Source organism: Protopterus annectens, chromosome 4.part0 (genome assembly GCF_019279795.1).
Source record: "Protopterus annectens isolate FY-2018-M chromosome 4.part0, PAN1.0, whole genome shotgun sequence".
Lineage (NCBI taxonomy): Eukaryota > Metazoa > Chordata > Ceratodontiformes > Protopteridae > Protopterus > Protopterus annectens.
Genome location: NC_056733.1, coordinates 771848262 through 771875549, shown reverse-complemented (window position 1 = coordinate 771875549; position 27288 = coordinate 771848262).

Here is a 27288-nt window from a genome sequence, read left to right as displayed (position 1 = left end):
GGGTTTTCTCCACCAGGGGCAATAAAATACTACTATGTAGATGACATCTTGCTTGCAGCTCCTACCCAGCAGCAATGTAGGGAAGACACAGTAGCATTGTTGAAATTCTTAGTGTATAGACCGTGGACACCGGAAGACATCCGAAAGCTACAGAGGGAATTCCCCATCCAAAAATTAACTTTGAGAAATTTTACAAGATTTACAGGGTATGAGATTGAGTTATCACCTGAATGGGGAAGAGGTAGAAAGAGTAGTTAGACAAATTTTGGGTCCGGACTGGCATATGATTTGTGGTGCCTGGAATGCCCGTGACGCGCAACTCAGGCCACTCCCACATAGTGACGCAGAACTAGATACTAGATTGAAGGGTCTTACAGACCGCATTACTGAAAAGTGGAAACCTAGGGCAGACTGGACTTGTATTAACCAATGCGTACAACAAGATAATGAAACAGTAGACCGATACTATGGTAGATTATTAGAATGTTTTAATAACCATAGTGGTATGACTATTCCTGAAAATCAAAAGAATGATAGCTCATATGAACAGCAGTTGAAGAATGCATTTTTAAAAGGTTGTATTGCCCCTATCAATAGCTTCGTTACGAAGCATATGATAGATCACCGAACGAGTAGGCTTCAAGCCTTGTTAGAATATGCTAGACATGCCGAAAAACATTTTAACAGTAAAAAGAAAAAAAAAAACGCAGGTCTTCACAGCTGAAGACGGTGCGGAAGTTTTTGTAGTACAAACAGCCAAAAAGGGTAAGCGAAATGCTCAGGGTAACAAACGTTCTGACAGAAACTCAGAATTTTATGAGGACAGGAAAAAAAGAGGTGAGTGCTTCAATTGCGGTAAGAAGGGACATTTGGCAAGGGATTGCAGGAGCAAGGCACCTGTGGAAAAAAAGGATAAGGATGATGAGGATTGACTAGATGGCAGTTATACTGCTCGGCAGTCATTAGGAGAGACTAATGAGCAGGGGAATAATGTAAATACCTTAGAAGAAACAAATGACATGCAACCGGATGTAGAAGTTGGGGAAAGTGAAGTTTTGGACTTGGCACTACTGAGCTTGGAGCTCTATTTAGCAGACACTAAACCGGAAGTTACACTTCTGGTGGAAGGGAGAGAAGTCAAATTTTTGTGTGATTCAGGAGCATCACGAACTTTGATACATCCTTCAAAGTTACCGGAACATTCTGAATCACCCGATTACATATTAGTGAAAGCAGCAAACGGACAGCTGTACAGGGAACCACTTTCCCATGATATAGCAATAACTGACCCCATCTCGGTATAACCCAGAGAAGTAAAATAGTACTTTCTGCCAAATGCCCCATGAACTTATTGGGAAGAGATCTTATGCAACTCTTTGGCATAGCAGTAGTCCCTACCATGAATGGTATGGAGGCACAGAGACAAACTGATGCTTTTGTGGTACGATCGGAGGGTGAGGCCTATTATTGGTACAGCCAGGATCTGGTTACAACCGGTCCAGGGGCAGTGACCAAGGAACTGATGAATATAGCCACCAGCAAGGTGCTTCCCCTCGATGTTGATCAGCAACATTTGTTACATTGTACCCTATATTATTGTAGCACATCAGGACCTGATAAAGAATATGAACAAAAATTGTTCAGGAATCCCGCAAATAGATTAATACTACGGACTTTATACTGGGACACTGAGGGCAATAGTGTAGTGAGTTGCTCATTACCTCAGGAGTTCTTGGAATTGTACAAATCCAATAAACTACCGCATGTTAGCCTAACCAAAAACAGGAATGTTAGGTGGGTAGACTTGGGTGACAAAGTGACAAAATGGGAGAAACTAACTGACTTAGAGTTATCGGACTTAGGAGTACAGAAACAAAAACTAAATTGGTTAACGCAAGCACGCCCAGCTGTGCACTTACAACAGAGTGAAGACAGCTGACTGGCGTTCTTGATAGAAGAAGAAGAAAAAGCTTTGAGTAAAATACCAAATGTTCTTTGGTCAACAGGAAATCGGATGTAGGACTTATTCAACAGCAGGGCCAGTAGTTATTACACCAAAATCGGCCTTTAGACCAAGGAAAAGACAATATCCTTTGAGCAAGGATGCAGAACAAGGAATCAAACCTATCATAATGGCATTACTTAAGAAAGGGATACTGGTAGAATCCTGGATTCACCATGTAATACTCCTCTATTTCCTGTTAAAAAAGCAAACGGGGAATGGCGGATGGTACAAGATTTACAGGCTGTGAATGATGCGGTAATACCAAGGGCACCTACGGTGCCAGACCCGCATACCTTGTTAAATGATTTGAAGCCGCAACAAAAATATTTCACCGTGGTAGATATTAGCAATGCGTTTTTTTCAATACCTATCCACCCTGACAGCCAGCATTGGTTTGCATTCACATTTCAGGGCAAAAGGTATACGTACACCCGACTACCACAGGGATATAGTGAAAGTCCAACAATATTCGCACAAGAGATGGCTAGCAACCTGGCGGGGTTTTCTCCACCAGGGGGCAGCCAAGTACTACTTTATGTAGATGACATCTTGCTTGCAGCTCCTACCCAGCAGCAATGTAGGGAAGACACAGTAGCATTGTTGAAATTCTTAGCTGAGCAAGGGCATAAAGTGAATAAACATAAATTGCAACTTTGGAAAGAACAGGTTAAATACCTGGGATATGTGATATCCAAAGAAGGTAGAACATTAGATGAAGATAGGAAAACAGCAATCTTACAAGCACCTAGACCAACTACCAAAAGGAAATGATGTCCTTCTTGGGAACGACTAATTTTGTCGGGTTGGATACCGAATTATGCTTTAGAAACGGCTCCATTGGCTGATTTAATATTTAAAACACCAATGGCAGCACAAGAAACACTACATTGGACACGGAAGCAGAAGCAGCTTTTGCAGACTAAAACAACTGATAGTCTCATCGTTAGTTTTAGGGCTTCAATTACCATAAGAGATTTTTCCAGACTGTAGATTGTAGGCGGGGATATATGACGTCAGTACTGACGCAACAACATGGCGGCAAGCAACGCCCCATAGCTTACTATTCATCACAGTTAGATCCGGTGGCACGATCATTACCACCCTGCGTACAAGCAGTTGTCGCAGCAGCTATGGCAGTGCAAGCTTCGGCCTCAGTGGTATTGTTTCATCCTCTCACGTTGAGAGTACCTCATGCAGTTGCGATAATTTTACTGCAAGAAAAAATAGCATTTTTATCCCCTGCCAGACATCTTTCTTGTATGACCATACTATTGAGTCAACCCCATATGACAATTGAACGATGCGACATTAAATCCATCGACATTACTTCCGATTCCTGTAGATGGCACACCACACAGTTGCCTACAGGAAATGGAACAAATAACCACACCTAGACAAGATCTTACTGATGTGCCTTTAGCCGATGCAGAGGTGACATTTTATGTGGATGGGTCCTGTAGACGAGGTCCTACAGGAAAGAACCTAGTGGGTTATGCAGTAGTGACTGATAACGAAATCATAGAAGCACAACCCCTGCAACATAACCTGTCAGCTCAAGCAGCAGAATTGATAGCTTTGACACGTGCTTGCACTCTAGCGAAAGACAAATGTGTTAACATATATACTGACAGTCAGTATGCTTTCTCTACAGTGCATGTCTTTGCACAACAGTGGAAAACAGGGAATGATAACATCTACTGGCAAACCGATTAATCATGCACAATTGATTTTGAACCTGTTAGATTCCATTCAGTTACCCACTAGAATAGCTATTTGTAAATGTGCAGCCCATACCAAGCAACAAGATAGAATTTCAAAAGGGAATGCTCGGGCTGATGCAGCTGCAAAGCAAGCTGCCTCAGACCTAGAAACTGTGTTTTTAAATGAAGAACTACAACCTTCTGAGACTCTAGATTTAGAAATGTTAAAAACAATGCAGACATTAGCTACAAAAGCAGAAAAGCAGAAGTGGATAAACGAGGAGCAATCCTTGAAGAGGGACTGTACATCTCCAAAGAGAAAAAAACAATATTGCCATCTAATTTATTTAGATATGCAGCTTTGTTGAGTCATGGGCAGAGCCATGTCTCAACAGGGGGGATGGTACAGTTAGTTAACAAAACATTCCAAACATAATGGATTCTGAATTATACACAAAAATTTTGTGCAACATGTCATATTTGTAGCAAACATCATGCACAGGGAGCATTTAAACCGAAGCGAGGGAGCTTTCCAACACCACCCTATCCGTTCCATACTATTTGTATGGATTTCATAGAACTGAATAAATGTGAAGGGAAAAAATACTGTTTAGTGATCATAGATATGTTTTCAAAATGGGTAGAAGCTTTTCCAACCAGGAAGGCGGATGCAGCAACAGTAGCAAAAGCCTTAGTGAAAGAAATCATTCCTAGATTTGGCATACCGGAAAGAATCTATAGTGACAATGGAACACATTTCGTAAACCAGACAATACATCAGCTTGGGAGATTTTTTGGGATTTCCTTGAAAAACCATTGTGCTTATCACCCTCAGTCAGCAGGACTAGTGGAGAGGTACAATGGAATTTTGAAAAACAAGTTGAGAAAATTGATGAGTGAGACTCAAAAGACTTGGATTTGCTGTCTGCCTTTAGCACTGCTGAGCATGAGAACTGTTCCAAATGTAAGGGGCTTGACCCCTTTTGAGGTAGTGTTTGGAAGAGCATATTGTGTGCCACAATGGAAGGCCCTCATGCCTACAGAGCTGGAGGCCGATGGCTCATTAGCTAGTTATATGAAGAAATTGTTAACAAATAAGACTGTTTTGCAGTTGAACTCTTTTTCAGATAAACGAGAAGCAAAACCGGAGGCCGTGCTGACCCCGGGGTCCTGGATCTGGCTGAAAGTCATCAAAAGAAAGAACTGGGCGAGTCCAAAGTGGGAAGGTCCGTACCAGGTACTAGTGGCAACACCTACTGCAGTAAAAATTGCTGAGAGATCATCTTGGGTTCATTTGACACACTGTAAACCACTCAAAGAATTTAAATTGGACAAACATTTTTTAACTGACATTCCACAGATACAGGATGGCCAGAGGCAGAGTGAATAAAAATGTGAAGCAACCCCAAAGACATTGGTTCACTGGCCTGCTGATCATACATTTATTAACCATGTTTGTAGTGACCTTTTTGTTGTTATGGTTTTTCTTGCATATAACTACAGAAGTGAAATTGATAAAACGTGATGATGGACTGGCTATAGACTGGCACCCGAACTTCAACACATACCTGGCTATGAAACGAGTCTATGTAGAGACTATGAATGTTTCAAATTGCTGGGTTTGTACTGCAATACCCACAGCATATGGAGGACTTTTAATGTCTGCTGTCCCCTTGGGGATAAATGAAACTTGGGAAAACCTATTATTTGACACAGGTACTGTGAGATCACAAGACAAAGTGGCATTATATTTACCCGTTACTCAGAAAGGAATTGTTTGTTTCGTTAAAAATGACACACTCCAGGTTGGTTGGAGTAACTGTAACATAACTGTGTCTTACAAATGTTATATAAAACCTGTAGACCAAGGTACTAGTTGTATACGAACTATGGTTCGTATTTAAGCTTGATGAAAACAACATTGAGAGATGTGCAAAAAACTCCTGAAATATATAGACAATTATCTGTTATAGATAAAAAAATGTTTCATTCAGGGTTAACCCGCATCAGTACTAAAGTAGAAAACTGTTATTTTGTTTGTGGGAAAAAGGCCTATAAATGGTTACCTGAGAATTGGTCCGGCAGTTGCTTTTTGGGTTATCTGGTTCCAGCCATAAGACATACTGCAGAATTGCCCCTGGGTAAAATACGCAATGTGAGAAATATAGCTCAGCAAGCCGAGAATACAGTCAGAAAACCTGCTAATCCAGTGGGTAAGATTGAAGCAAGCTGGAAGGATCACTCGGCTGTGAAGGACAAAGAAAAATTGACTCATATGGACTTGAGTGACAGTGTTATATCCTGGGCTGGGATATTCCCAGCCTACGGAGCAGTCAAATCGATTTGGGAACTGAGGAAATTGTCAAAACTCCTCGAAGTAATGAGCAATGCGACTTTTTCCGCTCTTGAACTTGTGACTGATGAAATGAATGCAATGAGAACAGTCGTATTACAGAACCGAATGGCTCTCGACTTCACCCTAGCGGCGAGAGGTGCTTGCGTCTTGCTTATCAAAGAAGAATGCTGTGCGTACATTCCAGACAACCAAAATGAAATCAATGATCACCTGGAGGTAATACAGCAGGTGTCAGCGATGGCAGAACCAGGCCCAAACCCACTGACTAACTTTTTCCAGAATCTATTTGGGGGGTGGGGGTCGGTCCTTATGAATATTCTGATAGCAATTTGTGTAGTACTGCTCATAATTGGAGCATGTGTCTGCTGCGGCATACCCTGTGTGAAAAAATTAGTTAAAGACTTAGTTGACATATCAGTAACTGAAACTATGTACCAAGACATGGAATTGAATTTGTTGATACCAAGCGAAAGCCTATCTGAAATATAAAGCAAATGACTTACTTAGCTAAAAGCCCTTGAAAGGAAAAGGCTAAGAAATGAAATGATACTGTTTATGTTTCAAATAGAATGAAATGCATTAACAGGAGGGAGAATGTTAGAAAAATATATATATTCACATATGTGCTGCCTAGAAAATATATATTTACATACATGCTGCCTAGAAAAATATATTTACATATATGCTGCTTAGGAAAATGTGTATTCAAACATTCAAACATATATAAGTTGTGTGGTCAGATATATAGAGAAATGTGTGCTTTAGACAGGAATAAATGTGCTCAAATCTATATAGGGAACAAAGGTTGAAAAATAGTATGATATGTAATGCATTTAATTCTGTTTTACTAGAATAATAGTAGAAATAAACTCGCATATTATTGCTTGAAGCATAAGCTGCAGTGTAACTAGAAATTTGGCCTTGGCAGCGTTCAGCGCGGCCTGGCTCATGTCTGTCAGTAAAGATTATTTTGCAAAGTTAGAAAATAATAAATCTGTCTGCATGTGTATCTTTTCCTGCTTCCACCAGAAGAATAGCCTTGTGCACTATCAGAGATAGTGTCCAGCTGGTAAACAAGAGAGGGACAAAGAGAAGCATTAAAGAAGACATGCACCCATTGTATTCGAACTAATCTAAGAGCCTTGAATTGGCTACATCCTCGGAAGGACATTGTGACTGACCAGGTGCTTGCAAGGCTGTAATATTCTCATGGGAAAAAGATTTTTGAAAAACACCATCTCAGCACTTTTTCATAAGTTACTATGATGTAAAGACCCTGTCACTGACCACGTCAGTGAGGTGGGCAAAAGCTGATAGTAAAGTGTATAAAATACCATATGTCTCACCAATAAAATCAGACAAAATTCTGTACAAGTTTCTGTATGGTTTTTTGCCTCCTAATGTACATTAGAGTATTAGTAAATAAGATACTTGAGTTCTCCTGCATTACTGTTTGTTATTGACTGACATTGTTTTTGAATGCCAGATGATTTTTACAGTCTGACTTTAACAAATTTATTTAACAACAGTAAAACAATTGAAATAAATGTTATATACTTCTCAACCTGGAGGTATCAAAAATCTGGACAAAGGCCCAAGAAAAGTAAATACAACTGGCCAAAAATCGGGGGACTAATTAACATAACATTTGCATGCACAATAATGTAACTCCACCCACTCCAATGAAATTGTGGGATATCAGCATTAAAATAATTGTGAAAATGTTCCCCAGTTTTAACATTAACTCTGAGAATACACATTCCGTTGCCAGAAACACCACCAGTTAAAGTCCTTACAACATTTCCAAAAAATATTAAACACATGTAAACAACACTTTGCATTCAACTTTCTAAGGTCCCCATTTGACCTTGACCCGACTCTGGTCCCTGGACTATGACTCCATGCAACAGAGACCAATTGAGCACAGATCCACCCAACCAAGGAGTGTTCTCATATAAGGAAAGCAGTGCATGTGTGATGAATCACACACCCACCTCAAGCTCAAGACAGAAGAGGAGAGTACTGCACAGTGCACTATGCTTGGCAGCCGATAGGGTAGGCACACGAATATAAATCATAATTCCTGACCTAAGTGAAGATCTCACACATGTGTTGGTACTTAAATAAGATCCTGAGAAGTAAATGCCCCAAGAAGAGAAGAAACCCCTACCTTCAGCCTCCACTGGTTGACTAGCCCGTGAAGCCTGGACAGTCACAGGACCACTAAATAGACTGAACTATAAATAGCTGAATAATGAATGGTGATAGTTACCGATACTTAATAAAGGGGCAGAATAATAGATAAAGAAAGGATTAAAATTTATGAAAAAGAACCAGGCATCAACAAATACAATGTTACATTACAAGTAGGCTGGGTATACAGAGAAATTCTTAACTTCAATGCATATCCGTAACTTGGCTTGATTGGTTCTTCTGCTTGAACTGGCTAAACAAATACATAGCATGAGAAATCACTGCCTCTTCGTTTATTGTCATTTGTTAATCGGGGTAGCTTATTAGTCTACCACACACTCTAAGGTTGTGATTCCCTACTGATATACTTTCCCATTCCCATGGAGCAAGAAAAGTCAAAGTGGGAGGAGTGAGACAGCAATTCGAGCAGGAGGGGTCACCCCGTCACAATCAAACACCCTTAAAGCTGGTCCCTGCCCCCTTTTCTGTTCACTTATAACAAACCACCTTTAGAAGTTTAGGGATTTGATCAACCACTCTTAAGACACATAACAAACCACCTTCAAAATTTTAGGCAGCCAACCAACCACTCTTAAGAGACCCCCCCCCCACCATTCCTACATGCAAGCATTTATGCACTGTTAAGTTTAGTATTCACATAAAAAAGGACAACTACTCTATACCCACACCACCTCCCAAGTTATTCCTTTCATTTTTACCTGACTTATCTCTGGGACATCCTTCTTGAAATAGCAATTCCCATTCACCTGGAGTGATCTAATGGCTCCAACAGAAAGCTTACTCTTGCATGAGTGGATGGACTGCATCGGGTGTCAATTCAGTAATGGCCTGTGGTTACATACAGTTACAGGACTACTGCCATGCCACACAAGGATCTTTTCAGGAGCTGCCAAGGTATTTCTACAGAAGGAGCATTAGCATTTATGGGTCTTACTCTTGGAGATGCCACTATCTACCATCAGCTGGCAGTTCAGCTGTTTGTATTGCTTTTCTTGTGGAGTTAACAGCTCATGGACCAACTTGCTCATTTCCCCCTCCTCCTCCTGGTGCACCCACCTCCCATGATATCCCATCTCAATGTTGAATTGTTACTTTCTTATACTAACACTGTCCATTTCATGTCATGTAATTTTTAAGGTATCCATCATCCTCTTACTTAGTAAACTGCAAAAACTATCATTGTGTAAAGGGCAGGTGTGCGGTGTGCATGTCTCTGTCTCACTCTGCAGTCTTCAGAAGTTTGCTAGCTGCTGCTCTGCTACACCTCTACCTGCTGCTATTTTCTTCTATTCCCATCTCATCCTAGTGTATATCACCTATCCAGTAGTCCTCCTGGTGACTTCAATCACTAATGTCTCACAGACAAGAGGTCGACTCAAAACATCATCTCCAGTTTGCGAGTTGTGGGTGGGCTGCAGTGGCATTCAACAATTGTTTCTTTTTGTTTGTTTGTTTGTTTGTTTGATTTTAGTTTAAGCCCATGCCATAATATCAATCGGGAAAAAACATAGCCAGACATATTCCAGCCACCCAAATATATATGGGTGGCCTAATGGTTAAGGTATTTGCCTTACAAACACAAGGTGCAGGGTTTGAGTATCACAAGGGATAACTGGCTAGGCTTAAAATGGCTTGCAAGGGCAGTTAGCCTAGTACTAATCTATGAACCTATGAACCCACCCCTATTCAGCCATTGACTTTAGACATATAACAGTCTGGCCAGCCTTAAGGATAATATTAGAAATCGCATTAAAGATATCATACCACAGCAACAGAAAGCAGCCAAAGTCAAACTGTTTGCAAAACCCCTCATCCTGACTTCACTCAATGACTTTAGATGCACATCAATCCACCAAGCCCTGGGGAAAAACTAGTCTTCTACCAATTCACACAATACCCATTCTGACTTTTCTACAGGAAAACAGTTTTCAGTACTTAATAAATAAGCACCTATCCAGGCATGTCTAAGGGTCAGCTTCCAGTGTTTTCTCCTGTCTACTGGATGAATCTGGACATCTTGGGGCAATGCAGAAATTGCCTCATGTACACAGACAACCCTCTCCTCCTACCACCCAACACTACAACCTGTGAGAGATGCACTTATATAGCCAAACTGGAAGCAAAGCTCTCTTCACCCAAGACTGGACTAGACAGTCAAGAGGAGAAGGTAAACACTTGCACCACACCACGCTCATCACATAGTACCTCAAAACCTACACCATCATAACAGACACATAGAAACACAAAACACACACGTACATTCACGGAGGCTCTAAATAAAAATCTGCTCAAGCAACAGAGACCTCAAAAGCAGAAAAACAAGCAACCTCCACCCCCAATACAACATAAATGACACATAGCCCACAAACTCAGTGTGCCATTCAACCACAGCCCATAAGGCATAACAACATAACCAACACTCTAGCCATAGGTGACTCTATAGTCAGGCACACTGAAGTTCCAGTCACCAGGCTAAACAAGGAGAAAGTTACTGTCAGCTGCCTGTCAGGTGCCAGGATCCGCCACATAATGCATGCACTCAGGTCACTCCACAACAAGTACAAATATGACTCTGTGATTGTCCATGTTGGTGTGAATGAAATGAGACGTACCTCCCTGGACTACATGAAAAGAAACATGGAGGAGCTCTCCAATCTTGTAGCCTAGGCAGGTATAACCCTAGCCCTGAGTAGCATCCTGCCATCACCCAGAATGATGCCACAGTACAAGGACAAAATGATTGACTTCAACAATTGGCTAAGCTTCTGGTGTCATTCTAAGGGGAAACAGTATCTGTCTGCCTAGGATGACATGATCAACAGACCATGATGCTTTGCCAGAGATGGCCTGCACCTGTCACTCTTGGGATTCTGGATACTGGCTAATGCTCTTGCCACCACTATAGTGCCTTTTTTAGGAAAGGTTCAAATGACAAATTCACCAGCGTAACAGTTACAAGTAAGCAAAATCTGAGGGTAATGCTACTCAATGCTATAAGTCTAAACCTCAAAATGCATTAAATCAAGGCACTCCTTAAAATGGAGAACATCAACATCTGTGCAGTGACAGAAACCTGGTTCAAGGCTCCAGAGAGCACTCCTGCATTATGTGGTTATAATTCATACCATACCTATCGACCCTAACCTGGGCCAAAACACTAAAGGTGGAGGCCTGTCCATATTCATTAAGGATATCGACACCTCCAGGCTAGTTGCTCAGCATAATGTATCCGAGATTATCCAAATGCAACTAACTCTGGGTAAGACTGCAATCCAAATTGTAACTTGCTACAGATCCCCCACCATGCCCCAGAATTCCCACTGCTCATTTCTTGATACACTGGAAAATATTAGGGTACAACCATACACCCTCATAATGGGTGATTTCAACTACCCCACCATTAACTGCAAAAATTACTCATGTACCAATTCCAATGCCTTGGATCAACTTATCCACACCCCCACCATGGGCAGCAATATCCTAGACCTGGTCATTACCAACATGGGAGACTAGTGCTCCACACCAAAGGTCAATTCCTTATTGGTCATATCTGACCACAAGCTAATCACCCTAGAAATCCACATCCAGCCCCCTACCCCCATTAGGAAAACCACCATAAAAAATGTCTCTAAAGCCAACTTTACGCTTCTTAAGAAAGAAGTGGCAAACTTCATGACACCCGTGCAGATGGACAATAGAGGTACGACTGCTGAATCCTACACAAATGCACTTTATAAGCACTTACACAAGTGCATGGATCATGCTATCCCTAACAGAACCACGATGCTATCCACCAAAAATGGAAGCCAATCTGGTGGCCCCCTACCATAAACAAACTCTGCAACAGAAGAAAGAAACTGTTGCAAAAAAGAGTAAAATCCCATGATTGGAGGAATTCCCTGGTTAGCCTCAGTAAGAACCTGAGATCCCTCATAAAATCCTCCAAAGCTAGTTACAAAAACAAAATCACCACTGATTCTAAAGACAACCACAAAGCATTCTATAGCTATGTCAAGAATCTCACTGAGAACACTCAGATCTGCTCTGAGTTACAGCACAATGGCACTAAATATACAGAACCAACTGATATTGCCAACATCCTGGCAGATAGGTTCAGTGCTAACTTTACCCCTCTCTCACCCCATAAAGGGCCTATCTCTATACTGTTAGAATGCAAAGTTCCTGTAATCACGGTTGCACGGGTAAAACCCACACTCTCCAAAGCCAAGAACATATTATCCATGGAACCTGACAACATCCCAGGCTGCGTTCTACATGTGCTACAGAATGAACTGGCACCCCACCTAAGCACTGTGTTCAATCATAGCCTCACCTCAGGCTTTATGCCCACTGAATGGCGCATAGTGACAGTTATCCCACTCCACAAAGGGGGAGCCACCACAGACCCCGGGAACTACCACCCCATTAGCCTGACGAGCCTGGTCTGCAAGGCCAAGGAACGTATCATCATGGAACTTATAAACAAAGACATTGGTAATCTCCAAACTCTAGACCCCACCCAATTCTGGTTTGTAAAAGGCAGATCATGTCTCCTAAACCTGATAGACATCTTTGAAGCAGTCACCAAAGTCATAGATGAGGGTAAGGTGGTTCACACAGCCTATCTAGATCTCGACAAGGCTTTTGACACCATCCCTCACTCTGGAATTATAGATAAACTCACTAAACTAGGTATAATTCCCTATGTCACAAGATGGGTTGCCAACTGGCTCACTGACAGAACCCACACTGTGAAAGTAGCAGACTCCAAATCCAAATTCAGACCAGTGAAAAGCGGAGTACCACAGGGTTTTGTCCTAGGCTGTCTCCTGTTTGGTATCTACTTTTCTGAAGTACAGGCTAACATAGGAAGTCTTTGGCTAATGAAGTTCACAGATGACTGCAAACTAGGAGCCATAATCGAAACTCCTAAAAATGTGGACAGCCTACAAAAGGGCTTCACTGAGACAGATGCCTGGTGTCAAAGTCATGGCCTCAAGCTCAATGCAAAAAAGTGCATTGTCATCCCCTTTGGTAAAAACTCTGCACCCATGAACTACCATATAGGCAGTAGTCTACTTAACACCGAAAGTGTGATAAGAGACCTTGGGACACAGGTGGACAGCAGTCTCTTCTTTGATAATCACATCGCCACAGTAGTCAGGAAATCCTTCTACGTGGGACAGTTCATCACAAAAGGTTTCTCATCCAGTTAAAATGAGATAATTGTTCCTCTCTATTCATCACTCATTAGACCCATTATAGAGTACAACGCCCCTTTTGGTATGTACCTCACAAGACATCTACAACAAATGGAAAGGCCACAGAAATAGCTCACAAAGAGGTTTACTGGCCTCAAACAGATGCCTACGCAAACTGTCTCAAAAAACTCCAGCTTTATTATCACCTGCTCAGAGGCGATCTCTGCCTAACATACAAAGCTATGCCAAACCCAGAGCTGTTGGACATGCTCTACTTAAAGAAATCCCAGTCCCTCCCAGCTACACCCTCTAGGGACCTAAACCTTGTCACCACAATAAACAGAACATGCTAGAGGGATAGATTCCTGTCCCAGAGATTTCACATACTCTGGAACAAGCTACCTATCTATATCAAACAAAGCTCTATATTAGCACTGTTCAAGAAAAATCTTGATGATTGGATGGGAAATAGGAAATTCACCCTGGGGATCACCTCTGGGGCTCTGCTCAACAGGGGCACAGGAAAATAATTTTCTTGGGTTGCGAAAGCCAGGGTACCTTTTTGGCTAGGCCTATATTGGCCCTAGGGCCAATAGGCTAGTACCTACCTATGAGCCTATGAACCCTCAGACATATAAACTGTGGCATTAAACATCTGTTTTTTTTTTTTTCTATGTCACTCTGGCACAAGCAATGTATAATGACATCAGCGTGTTAATAAAACAAAAAAACAAAATCAGGATTTGGGAGAAGTAACTCAGGAATTCATGGCACCCTATTATTTTACCCCCAAAAATGTGAAATACCAAAGAATTTGTTATGATTAAGAGGGATGGACATTGCCAATATCCTTGTGAACAACTTTAGTGCCAATTTTACTCCCAAGATTTCTATTCAAAGCCCCAAATTATCTGAATTGCATACCTATCTTTAAAGATCATTAACTGAAAGTGCTAACAAAGACCAAAACATCTACCTCCATTGGACCTGACAATGTTCCTGGTTGCTTAATTAATAGTGTCAAATATGCCCTTGCAGACATCCTCCTTAAAATGTTTAGCGTAAGTTTTCCTATTGGTTTTGTCCCGATAAGTGGTGCACTGCAGTGGTGATGCCCCTTCATAATGGTATTCTTACAAATGACCTGGGTAATTACAGTCCTGTCAGCCTTATAAGCCACATCAAATTGTTTCATAAACTGTGATATCAGGAATCTTATTAGACTTGACCTCCAACAGTTTGGCTTTGTGAAGGGTAGATCATATCTATTTAATCTGGTAAACGTCTTTGAAAGAGAAATAGAGGATGTAGATGGTGACCATGCAATGCATGAGGTGTATCTTGATTTGTCAATGGCTTTTGATACCATTATTCGTGATGACATACAACAACTAAATGTTCTAAATATCAACCCGTATGTGGTAAGAAGGATAGCATACTGGTTGAAAGACAGAACTCTCACAGTGCGACTTGAAGGTGACTCATAAAAAAGCATGAAAGTGACTAGCAGTGGCCCTATGGACTTGGTGCTGGGACATCTCCTCTTTGGTATTAACTTATCAGATTTCTAAGCAGAGTGCCAAGACCTCTGGCTAACAAAATTTGCAGACAACAACAAACTGCAGATTGTTAAGACACCCTTTGACACTCAAACCATCCTTAATGAACTCCCTCTTGTTGTACTGAGAATGTGCTCAAACTACATGCCAAAATTATTATTATCACCACTTCTGATAGACACCCCCTCCCTTCATCAAACTATAAAGACAACAGACCACTACAAAATGAAAATGTTGTCAGCAACCTAGGTACTCAGGGTAAATAGCGCCAGCTCATTTGAAAATCATGCAACAATGGGTGTCAGAAAATCCTTTTATTTAGCCTAACCAGTTACAAAACAAATATAATCAAGGTCTAAAGACATAATCACTTCTTTATACTCAGCATCGATCGGGTAATTTATGAAGTACACTTCCCCCTTGCAATGTATCTCACAAAACATATTAATCAGGTAAAAAAACACCAAGGGTTCTGACCAAAATGACAACAGGTTTAAAGTCCATGAGTTACCAAGAGACACTGAAAGCGCTATAGCTTTATTCAGTGTCTTAAACACTTTTGAGTTGAGATCTTTGTCTTTCTTTCCATGCCATTAGAGACCAGATTGTTGCAGAATTCCTGTATTTATGCAAGTCCAATAACTCTACCAGTACAAGAATGAAGGGTCTAAACCTTCACCAACATATACATAAAACATGGTAGGGGGCAGGTTTATAACACAACATCTCCTTCCATATTCTAGAATAAACTGCATGTTAAGCACTGTGACTCACTATCTTCCTTTAAAAATAACCTAGATGACTGAATAGGTAACTGCATATTTGTTCCAGAAATGACTGATAAGGTCCCCCTGGAGAAAAGAAGTGTGGCCTAAGTAAGGGTACTCACAAGGCATAAATGGCCATAAAACTCAGCAGCTTTGGAATATCTAGAAATCTATGAATTTATTACTTGTGTTATTTTATTTATGATGCTAGAGTGGGGAATAGTATCAAATACTTTGGCATATTCCAGAAAGGTGACGTGGATAAAAAGTCCTTCATCTAGTAACAACTTTTTTCTAATAAGGTAATAAGATTAGGTGGGGGAAAGCCACCCTTGATCTAGCAGAACTGAGAAAAGTCTGGAGTCTGCAGATGGTCAATCCCCTTATTGATTTGTTCTATTTTTTTTCTTTTGTGAGGGTGGTTGAGACCTAGTCAATAATGGTGATGAGGTTTTTGGCCTGAGCTGATATGGGAGAACTGAGGTTATAGTAGCTGAGGCAAAAGAAGAACAGAATTTATTAGCCAAGATGGTACTGATGTGTGAGAGTATAACTTACAATGAACTTAGTAAATAGCAAGTTATTGTGTATGTGACAGTCCCTTCTCTGGGCCAGTAATCAAGGATTCTCAGTTCTTACCACTGACACCAGTGAGGGATAGCCACTAAGAACAAAATGGATTCACACATTTTCAGATGCAGCTTTCTGTACCAAGCACAATTTCCCCTAAGAGCACACAGGGAACACCCTTCAGATCTGGGGTTGGACTCACTTTCTCTCTCTTTCCAGGATGCAAACATGACTCCACACTGACCACTTTGAAGCTCTGTGTCCCTGTTTCAGGTAGCTCACTCACACATTTGGATATTTGATTTTTACACACACACACACACACACGCACATGCGCGCACACACACACACACACACACACACACACACACACACACACACACACACACACATACACATACACATACACATACACACACACACACACACACACACACACACACACACCTGGGAAAGGCTGGCACAGATTTACCAGCTGTGCCCCCTCTGCCCAAGCTATGAGGTAATTACGCTGCCACCAGTCAGCTACACTAATGCTCTAAAAAGGGCACCCAATTATACTGAGTGAAATTAATACTAATACAAATGATATAGCTTGACCAATGTAGGAAGGCTTTCAGGAGTGGCCACAGTGCCACCAAAATAAACATAAGTACTCTCAAGATGATAAAAGTCTTCTTTATAGGACCATCACAATGAAAGATATACAAATATTCAATAATAAGTAATAAAATAGAAAACATGAAAATGCTGAATATCTCGTTACAATAAACACCAGAGTTTCAATTACAGGAGATATAAAACATAATATAGTTGGATAAATTCACACAGATGCAGAAAAAACAATACTTAAATAATCTCACTATATTTACCTGACTGATCTAAAGAATTACTGTTCCCTATTTGTTACTTACTACAACAAGGCAAGATGATGAGTACTGAGTTGCTTACTACAGCAAGGCAAGATAAGGTTAGATAAATAATAATAAAAGAACAAGAAAATACTCCGTATATATTCACAGTGATATCAGAGTTCAAAATTATAGGAAATATTTAAAACAGGATTGCATGACAGTCTGAAATAAATAAAGAAAAAAAATCTAAACTAAGTGTTGCTATATTCCTGATTATATCCAAGAGAACTGTACTATTTCCTAGAAACTTACTTCATCAGAGCAAGGCAGATGTGGTGAATGGTTCCTGTTAGGCCCAAGACAGAATACAGAATGCTCTTTCTCTCTAAGAGAGTTCTCAAATTAATCTCTCAAATATTACTGCTGGGATGGCTTGCAGAATGACATCATTTCTTGCCATCTGACTCTATCAGAGGTGAAACCCCCACTACTGGAAGCTAGCAGCATTTAGCATCTACCTGTAAAAATACATAGATCTTGGATCATTGGCAGATGCTGGAAGTAAAAAAACAATTACATTCCTTTACATTTCAAGACTAGAAATTATTTCATCCTAGAGACAGTACAGAAAGCTTCCTAGTTTTAGATACCATGTCTCCTTGCTGCATTGAAACTGAAAGATAAAATCTTTTATGGTGTAGCCATAAAGTCATTTAATTTCAGTTATTTTTCTGAAGTTAACCTCCTGTATTCCAGTTTTCATTGTTAAAATATATACATTTAAACAGTTACAATAGTGCATATACATGTCTGCTCTCTTCCAGCAGGGTACACTGTGGTTACATTTTAAACAGCACTTTTCAAAAACCTTTTCAATATACACTTTTGTATCAGCAGTTTGATGTACGCATGACATGCAGTTATAATACATTTGTAACACAAGCATCTTACACAAATCATTTTGATATTCACCAATGACATAATTATTTACAAAATTTCAGCTAGCTGGACTGGCAGTATCTCCCTTTGTCACACTGCTTGCTTCCTTTTCTACCCACCCAGTCAAGGTGAACCCTGGCCAAAGGTATTTGGAATGGGGCCCTCCTAAAATTCTAACTGGAGTGGACTGTCCAAGCAAGTACTGCTCCTGTTTAACAACTGCAAGCTTCATAATGGTTATGTCAGAAGATGTGTCTCTCTTAACAGTGGCCTGTCTCTCTTAGCAGTGGCCTGTCTTCCATCCACTAAGATAGGATACAAACTCCGGTGATAGTTTGGTACCCCTGTTGTCTAAAAACAACATACCACTGGCATGCTGTTATTCCCACTTGCTAGCTCCCTCACCTTTTGTTCCCCACCTTGCTGCAATAGACATTTGTATGGTACATGGCCCCTCTGGTTACATTTAAAACAACTAACCTTTGATCTTGTCCATGTACCTGAACTAGTGGTTCCCCTCTTACTGTGGACTCTATTGGGGTGGTTTATGCTGCCCACCATGGGTTCCCTTGTATCCATGTGCAGCACTGGGTACCCCCTACTTGTGCAGTGGTGCCCTGCTTGCTAAGAAGAGATCTCCTTTTCTCCCAAGCTCATCTTCAGAGCTACACTCCTGGTCTACCAACCAGGTTCTCATGTCCTCAGACAAAGTGCTAAGGGCTTGTTCCTCACCAAAAGGTCTGCCAGCCTTTCAAAAGTGGTGACCTGATACCCACTCACTCACCTATGAAATAAGTGCTTAACTAAGCAATATAATCACATGCACTTTCATCTGCCCTGCATCTATGCTGATGATTTTTTTTTCTACAAGCTTCAGGTGTTAACATAAAACATTCCAATAAACATTGTTTAACTTCATCACAGTTTAAACAATCAGTATCAAACAATTTAGAAACAGCAGTTAAAGCTTTAACATGGAGTAAGGGGGTCAGGAACCTTACCCAGAGCTCTTGGTCAACATTATACTGTTTACATACTCTTTAAAATATATGACTAAAACTATCAAAATTATCACCCTTTGTAAACTGTGGAAGAAATGTACTGACCTTTACTGTTTCTGGGATTTGGATATTACTTTCCCCATTACCTCCATGACCCCGATGAAGAGTCAGCATCTCCCTCTCATGTTGGTGCTGTTTCTCATTTTCTTCGACCTCCAAACTCTGCAATCTCTCTTCAACCTCCATATGCTGCAGTCACTCTGCTGATTTCAATTCCATCTGTTTTTCCTTTTCTTTGGCCTCAAAATGCTGCAGTCTCTCCTATGATTCTAATTCCAAATGTTTGGCCCCCACTTTAAGTCTCTTTAACTCCAGATGGGTTTCAAGTCCTCTGAGGAAAAGGTGAACTGTCCTGGTTTTGAAGTCTGCACATCCCCATCACCAGGCTGGTTGTCTTCCTGGTTGCTGGTCATGCTGCAGCTGCAATTAAGAATTAAATAATTTTCTCTTTAGTCAGGTTGGCATGCACCAGTCCTTTAGCTTCACACAGCTTGGCCAGTTGGTTCTTTTCCAGCTTGTCATATTCCCCTGCTCACGTCTGTGCCTGCTTTTCCTGACTAAACAAAACTAACAAAAATAAATAAAACTGTTGTGAAAATGAAACTCTGTATGCTTATCTTGTGGCTGCTGAGAGTACACACTTTCAGTGACAATTGCCCACAGGCTACTGAAGTTCAATTAATATCCCACCGCTGCCACTAATATGCCACAATCCCTACTCTGGGTCAATAATCAAGGATCCTCAATCCTCACCACTGATACTGGTGAGGGCTAGCCACTAGGAACAAAAATGGATTCATACAGTATTTTCAGATGCAGCTGTCTGTACTAAACACAGTTTCCCTTAAGATTATACAGGAAGCACTCTCTTTTATCTCTCTAGGCCACAAATAAGACTCCACACTGACCACTTTGGAGCTCTGTGCCCCTGTTCCCAGTAGCTGACACACTTGGATATTTGATTTTCATACACATACACACACACACACACACACACACACACACACACACACACACACACACACACACACGGGAAAGGTTGGCACAGATTTACCAGCTGTGCCCCCTCTGCCCAGGTTATGCAGTAATTTTGCTACCACCAGTCAGCTACTCTAAGGCTCTTACAAGGGTACCCAGTTATACTGTGTAAAATGAATAGTGATACAAATGGTAGATTTTGACCAATGCACTAAGGCTTTCAGGAGTGGCCACAGTGTCACTAAAATAAGCATAAGTACTCTCTAGATGTTAAAAGTATTCTCTAATGGACAAGTCACAATGAAATGTATAGAAATATATAATAATAAATAAAATAGAAAACGTGAGAAAACTGAATATCTGATTACAATAAACACCAGAGTTTCAATTACAGGAGATATAAAAAATAACACAGATAGATTCACACAGATGTAGAGAAACAACACTTAACTAATCTCATTATATTTTCCTGACTGATCTAAATTATTTCTGTTCCCTAGTTATGTTGCTTACTACAGCAAAGAAAGATGATGAGCGTTGAGATGGTTACTACAGCAAGCCAAGATGAGGTGTGAGGTTGTGAGAGATATGTGTGAGAGATCCTTCCTGTCAGGTTCCAAAAAACAAAGTGCTGCTGTGAGAGTTCTGGAATATCTCTCACTAATATCTAAAAAAAAATCATCTCAGTACTGGTCATAGAATGATATCACATCCGGTCACCTGACTTTTGTACAATACACACCCAGAGATTTGCTAAGATCTGTTGCAGCATCTGAAAGAATAGAAGATAGATAGAAGAATAGAAGATAGAAGGGCACATCATGATGTGGTTGAATATGATGAATTCAACACTCAGGGTTTTCAGAAATACCCAAGAACCAAGAATCCACCATATCACAGGAGGTACTAAAAGTAAATATTGAAAGTACACATGATTATGAGATTATACCCAATTCAGATAGTTGTGTTAGTATCAATAGAGATGATATACAATCGGATTACGCGGATGGTGGTAATAGCTTAGACAATAATGAAATGAATATTGTAGATAATACATACACTTATCGGAATTTTCACATTTTTAATTATTCCAAATTAAGTGTTGATAAGGTATACTTTTCATTATTTGAAAAAGGCATGAAATTCATTCCCAATCCTGGTTTTAAACTTACTGATGTTTTAATTGATTTTAAGAAATATATTAGAAAAATAAATTTAGAAGTTTTTTATAAAGATAGTATTCCATTAAGAGAAAATGAAGATAAGAGTGATATTTCTAAATCTTTAGTTTTAAAGAGTAAATTTACTCCACCTAACCATCCTACCATCGATATATTTGATAAGGTAGTGACTAGAGAAATTTATCATGAATATAAATATTTAAAAGGTATGAAGGAAAATCTAAATTTAACCAAGGAAGAGAACAAGTTATTACAAACATTAAAGGGGGACACATCTATTCGCATTATGAAGCCTGACAAAGGGGGTGGTATTGCCATCTATGATAATTTGAACTATATACAAAAGATTTATAATATCTTACACTTTTCAGGTAATTACGAATTACATATTGCTTATCAAAGAATTGATTCGTATATCGAAGAATACTTGGTAGAGGCACGTATTACAGATGTAATATATAAGTTCATTAGAGTTAATAATCCAACCCTAGCCACCATGGTGGGAATTCCAAAAACACATAAGAATACAAAGGACCCACCCCTAAGACCAATTGTCTCAGGCAGCTATTCGAAAACTTTTAATATAGGCAAATTCATTGACAGCATTCTGAAAAATGTTTACACCTTTATACCACACATGGTTAAAGACTCGTGGTGTTTCTTATCCCAATTTCCAGTTAAAGATTTAGATTTCACCAAACCATATATTATAGTCACTATAGATGTAGTGGACCTTTTTTCGTGTATACCCAAGGAAGAGGGTCTACAAGCTTTCTCGGGTAGCCTGACCAAACATACTGACCTGGAATGGGATACTATATGTTTGATTACAGAATTAATGGCCATCGTATTAGAAAATAATTTCATTTATTTAGATTTTCAGACAGACAAAGGCAATGGGATTTATAGTCATGTTAAATTGGGAAGATAATGTGTTATTCCCATCTAAATACTTCCAACATGTTCGGTATTACTCCAGGTTCCTGGATGATATATATATTATTTGGCAGGCCTCTGAAGGAGAGCTACATGAGTTTTTCGAATTCATTCAAGAGAGTAGCAATTTCTTGAAATTCACCCTCACACACAATAATAAAGGATTACCGTATCTTGATACTTATATTGTTAATGACTATGGGAATATATATTCAAAAATTCATCGGAAACAAACATTTTCTAACAATTATTTGGATTTTTCCAGTTACCATCCACCTAAGGTCAAATATAATGTATTTAAAGGTCAAGTTATACGAGCAGTGAGAATGGTTTCGGATGAGAATGATATGTACAATGAATTAACATTAATAAAGGAATTTTTTAGCCAAAGAGGTTATCCCTTAGATATGATGAATGAAGTAATTTCCTTTGTCATTAGGCAAAGGGGTATAAAATATCTACCTTTATTGGGATCAGGAATTATTCAAAATACTCCTATCATTAAAGAAGATGCAGTCAAACCCAGTTTTAAACGTGCTTGCATAATACCCTATTGTTTAGGGGCTGACAATATAAAAAGCATAATATGCAAATTTTGGTATATGATAAGTAATGACCAAGTATTAGTGGATATTTTAGGTACTAAACCTAATTTTGTTTATCGAATGGGTTGCAACATCAAGAAGTTACTAACACAACAACATCAAGTTAAAAATATGTGTTGCAAGTATTCTAGAAAAACTAATAGTAGGAAATGTGGATGTTGTAATTATTGTAAATTTATGTCAAGTGCAAGTAAGATTTATCTTAAAAATGGACATAATAGCATTGTTGTGAGTCAAGCTGGCAATTGTAATACGAAACAAGTTATATACATGGCCTTATGTGACTTGTGCCCTGCCTTCTATATAGGAAGAACTGAACGTCAGCTGAAAAAACGCATATATGATCATATGTATTGTATAAAAAACAGAGACTTAAATAATGCCCTATACAGACACATTAATGTTAAGGGAACACAGCATACGTTCAAATTCAGTATTTTGGAAGTCATACCTAACGATCCTAGAGGAGGCAACATTAAAAGTTTAATAGCCTTTAAAGAAACCTGGTGGCAGATACATTTAGATGCCACTAATCCACCGGGTTTGAATGAGTGTATTTCTATAAAATCCTTACTCATTTAATCACTCATTTTTACACCCACAACTCAACTTTTAACAAACAATTTATTTCCATGCACATTTCATAATTTTTACAATATTGCCTATATATGCTAATGTTTGCACATTTCTGCATACCTATGTATATTTTTAGCCCTTGTTGATTATTTGTATTTATGCCAATGTTTACATGATCACTACTATTCTTCATTATAGCAGGATTAATCTGATATTATTGAGTACTATAAGTATAACATTTATATATATTTTTTAAAAAAAGTATGCCTAAAATATTTTTTTAAAAAAAGTATGCCTAAAATATTCTTTTAATCAGTTAATTCATAATTTATTTATTGCACGATTTTAAGCTCTTCATAATACTATCATATCATATATATATTTATATTTGTATTTATATTTATAGTTGAATTCATATCATTTATTATATATATATTTATCGATGAGAGTATTTATAACAAATTTAATATCATAATTTTGTACAAAAAGTTTTTTATATGAACAAATTATTTATTTAGATTATAAGATTTTTATATACATTCTTAATAATATGTATTAAAACTGCCAGTATTATTTTTTATAATAACATATAGTATGTAAATTTGAGAACATTACCATGTATATTCAAATGAGATATGTATCAGCTTACTTAGTTTACTCATATTTAGATAAGTCTTTGCAAAGGAAAAAAACATTTTTCAAAAAATAACATTTTTTAATTAACATTTTTTTATCTAACATTTTTATAAACCTTATTTTATACAAGATTCTATATGTAATTTATATGCAATTTTTTAATGTAATATTTAATGTAACTTTTTATGTAATCTTTTGTGTAATATTGATGTATTTCAGTGTATTTGTTTGTTTACAATTATTATGTAATTTTTGAAAAAACTTCCTCATAAGGAATACCCACATATAGTAATTCATCAACGTATTTATTTATTAATTCATTTAATTATCAATTCATTGTTCTATTGTGTTTAAATTATACGTATAATATTCATTTTATTTATATTTAACATTTAACAAATTCATGCATCAACTTTATTACCTGACAGATAATGACATTTATTTTATATTCACAGCATTTTGCTTTTGGCACAATCAATAATATTCTCATTAGGCTTCAATTTGCGCTGGAAAATACTTTATGATTCTATTTTATGATTATATTTCATGACCTAACATTCAGTTTTTATTTTATCTTGTTTTTATAAATATATTACGAGTATTTATTATTTGTAATTAGAGTTATTTGTTTGTAGTACATCAACTACATTCAGATATATTCTGTATAGAAGCAAGACGTTATATGCTTGTTCATTTGGTGCTGAATACTATTTACAAGAAGTGCCGTAAACTACAAATTACAAATTTTGATGTGCACTGTTTGATATGACAAGTAGGTTCTTACAATATGTTATTGGGAAAAGAATGTCCAAAAGGCAGATCGCTAATTTTTGGCTGAACGCATTTAATTATCATAAGTATACATCTGATGAATGTATTTTCGTATTGGCAGGTTATGCCTTACAGGATGTGATGTAATACATTTTTAAAATGCTAGCAAGCAAATTTTTGGCGCCAAAGAAGTTTTAAATTGAGTTGTCTTTGGCATATTTTGTTAGTTCTGATGAAGACCATGTAAATGGTTGAAAGCGCTTAACTGAGTTATTGGATTACTATTTTGTCTTGCACTGTCCTGTTTGAATGTTTTTTGGGGCTCCGTTTCAGTGCCTTGCATTTAAATGGATCCTGCTGTGCGTTTTTGTCATTGTTGATCGTGTGAACTTAGTATCGTTGCAATAAACTGTGAGTTCCATATTATCGTGTGGATTATTCAGCCCTCAATTCGCTTATTGGTGGGACCGGAGCGTTGGTTGCAAAGCTATAAAACAATTTCAAAAACTTCCACCCTTCTAGGATAGCAATTAGTTCCAGTGGCGGCTGGTGACTTCAAATCACAGGGGGGCTGCAGGAGACAGCTGAATGGGTGGGGTCAAGGGGAGGGGGTGTGGACAACCAGAAAGGGGAGGAGCTATGCACAAAACCACAAAAAACTAACTTTAATTAAATACGCTGCCCTGGGTGGCAAACCATCATTATGAAAGTCCAATCAAGACAAAAATAAGTGTAGAAGAATAAAAATATTTCAATGCATTGGCTGCATGACAGCTTACTTAATATCTAGATGGAAACAAAAGGTTGTGAGGCATGAAAAAATAAATTACTTTTAAATACATTACTGGAATGCCAGTCAAAATCAAGTATAAGAAAAACCAGAAGCACTCAACTCAAACCACTTCTCCTTGCACTGCAGTCCTAATTATAATATATTCAGCTTTATTAAAGTACCAAGTAACATGCTGAAAGTAGAAATCTATGTGATGCCCCCACTTGTAAAAATGTTTCTTATCCAAAAAAGACCTGCTGCCTGACAACTTGTTTCATGGGGAAAACATGATAAAAGTAAAAAATGAAAAGCAAACAAGAAACAAGCTCAAGATACATGGCTTAAAGGATTACTGTACAGGTTATGGACCACACATTATTGGCATTCTGTTTAGTTTACGGGTAAAGTCTGTAGAGATGACTGGAAGTCTCCAACAAGTGTAATGAGCTTTTTAAAATAATGGAATCCTGTCCTTTAATACCCAAGGTTTATACATTATGTAGTCAAGTATTCTCTGCATGGCAACAACAGAAAGGCTTTCAATGTTGGCAATTCTTTAACAGTATGCTTATTAAAGCTTACTTGCATCTTACGATCTCAGACAAGCTTACCTTATGGTCATTAAAGCATTGCTACTTAAAAACACAGAGCAACAGGCACTTTGAGTAATAAGCATAAATCAACAGTACAAAAATATGACAGAAACCAGACCATTCTGCAAAATCAAGGACAGATGAAAAGCCACTGTAGTACTTATGCAGTGTGTCCTCCCCATCCAAGGTAGATACAACTACTCCTTGCCTTGCTTGGACACATCCAGAGTCACTACATGGGGAGTGGGGTGCAACAAGCATGTCACAATTTGAAATCTCTCTGGCTGACTGTGATGGCCCTGACACATTTGTCATACCTCTCAACCTCAAGAGCAAGAAATCTGGACAAAGCCATACACAGAAGTGGGACAAAGGCCCAACAATAAGGACAATTTTTAAATATTGCTCTAATAAACTTAGAAAGATAATAGAATAGGTCTTGCATTAGTATGAATTTTCTGAAGGGTATAAAATCTGAAACTCAAATGTCTGTCATTTTCTAACTTCAGTCTTTAGTGATGTCACTAATTTGCCAAAAACACAATTTTATGAAAAATGGACAAAAACGTGATGCAAAAATATAAAATAGAAACACAATACAGCTGCTACCTGTCAAAGAAGGGACACTTTAATATTAGTACTGCTACCTTGAGCAGCTGACAAAATATAAAAGAATCTACATGCATTTCAAGTAATCTATAACTTTGATTATTACAGTTATTTCTTAATTGTAAACCCTCCATGTTTTCTTCCAAAATTGCTATTTTATGGAGGGATTATAAGGGGAAGAGCAACATTTTGAGCCAAAAATTGGGGACAGTTGAGAGGTTGGCTATGCCTAATTCTATAAAGCAATTTATTTGCATGTACCTCTCAACCTGTTAATGCAGTAAATCTGAACAAGGCCAAATATATTGGGGGCACATATAAACAGTACTAAAAATTGCTCTTGTATAAATTGAGACAGTTGATAGAACAGCTCTTACTTTAACATGCATTTTTCTGAAGGTTATG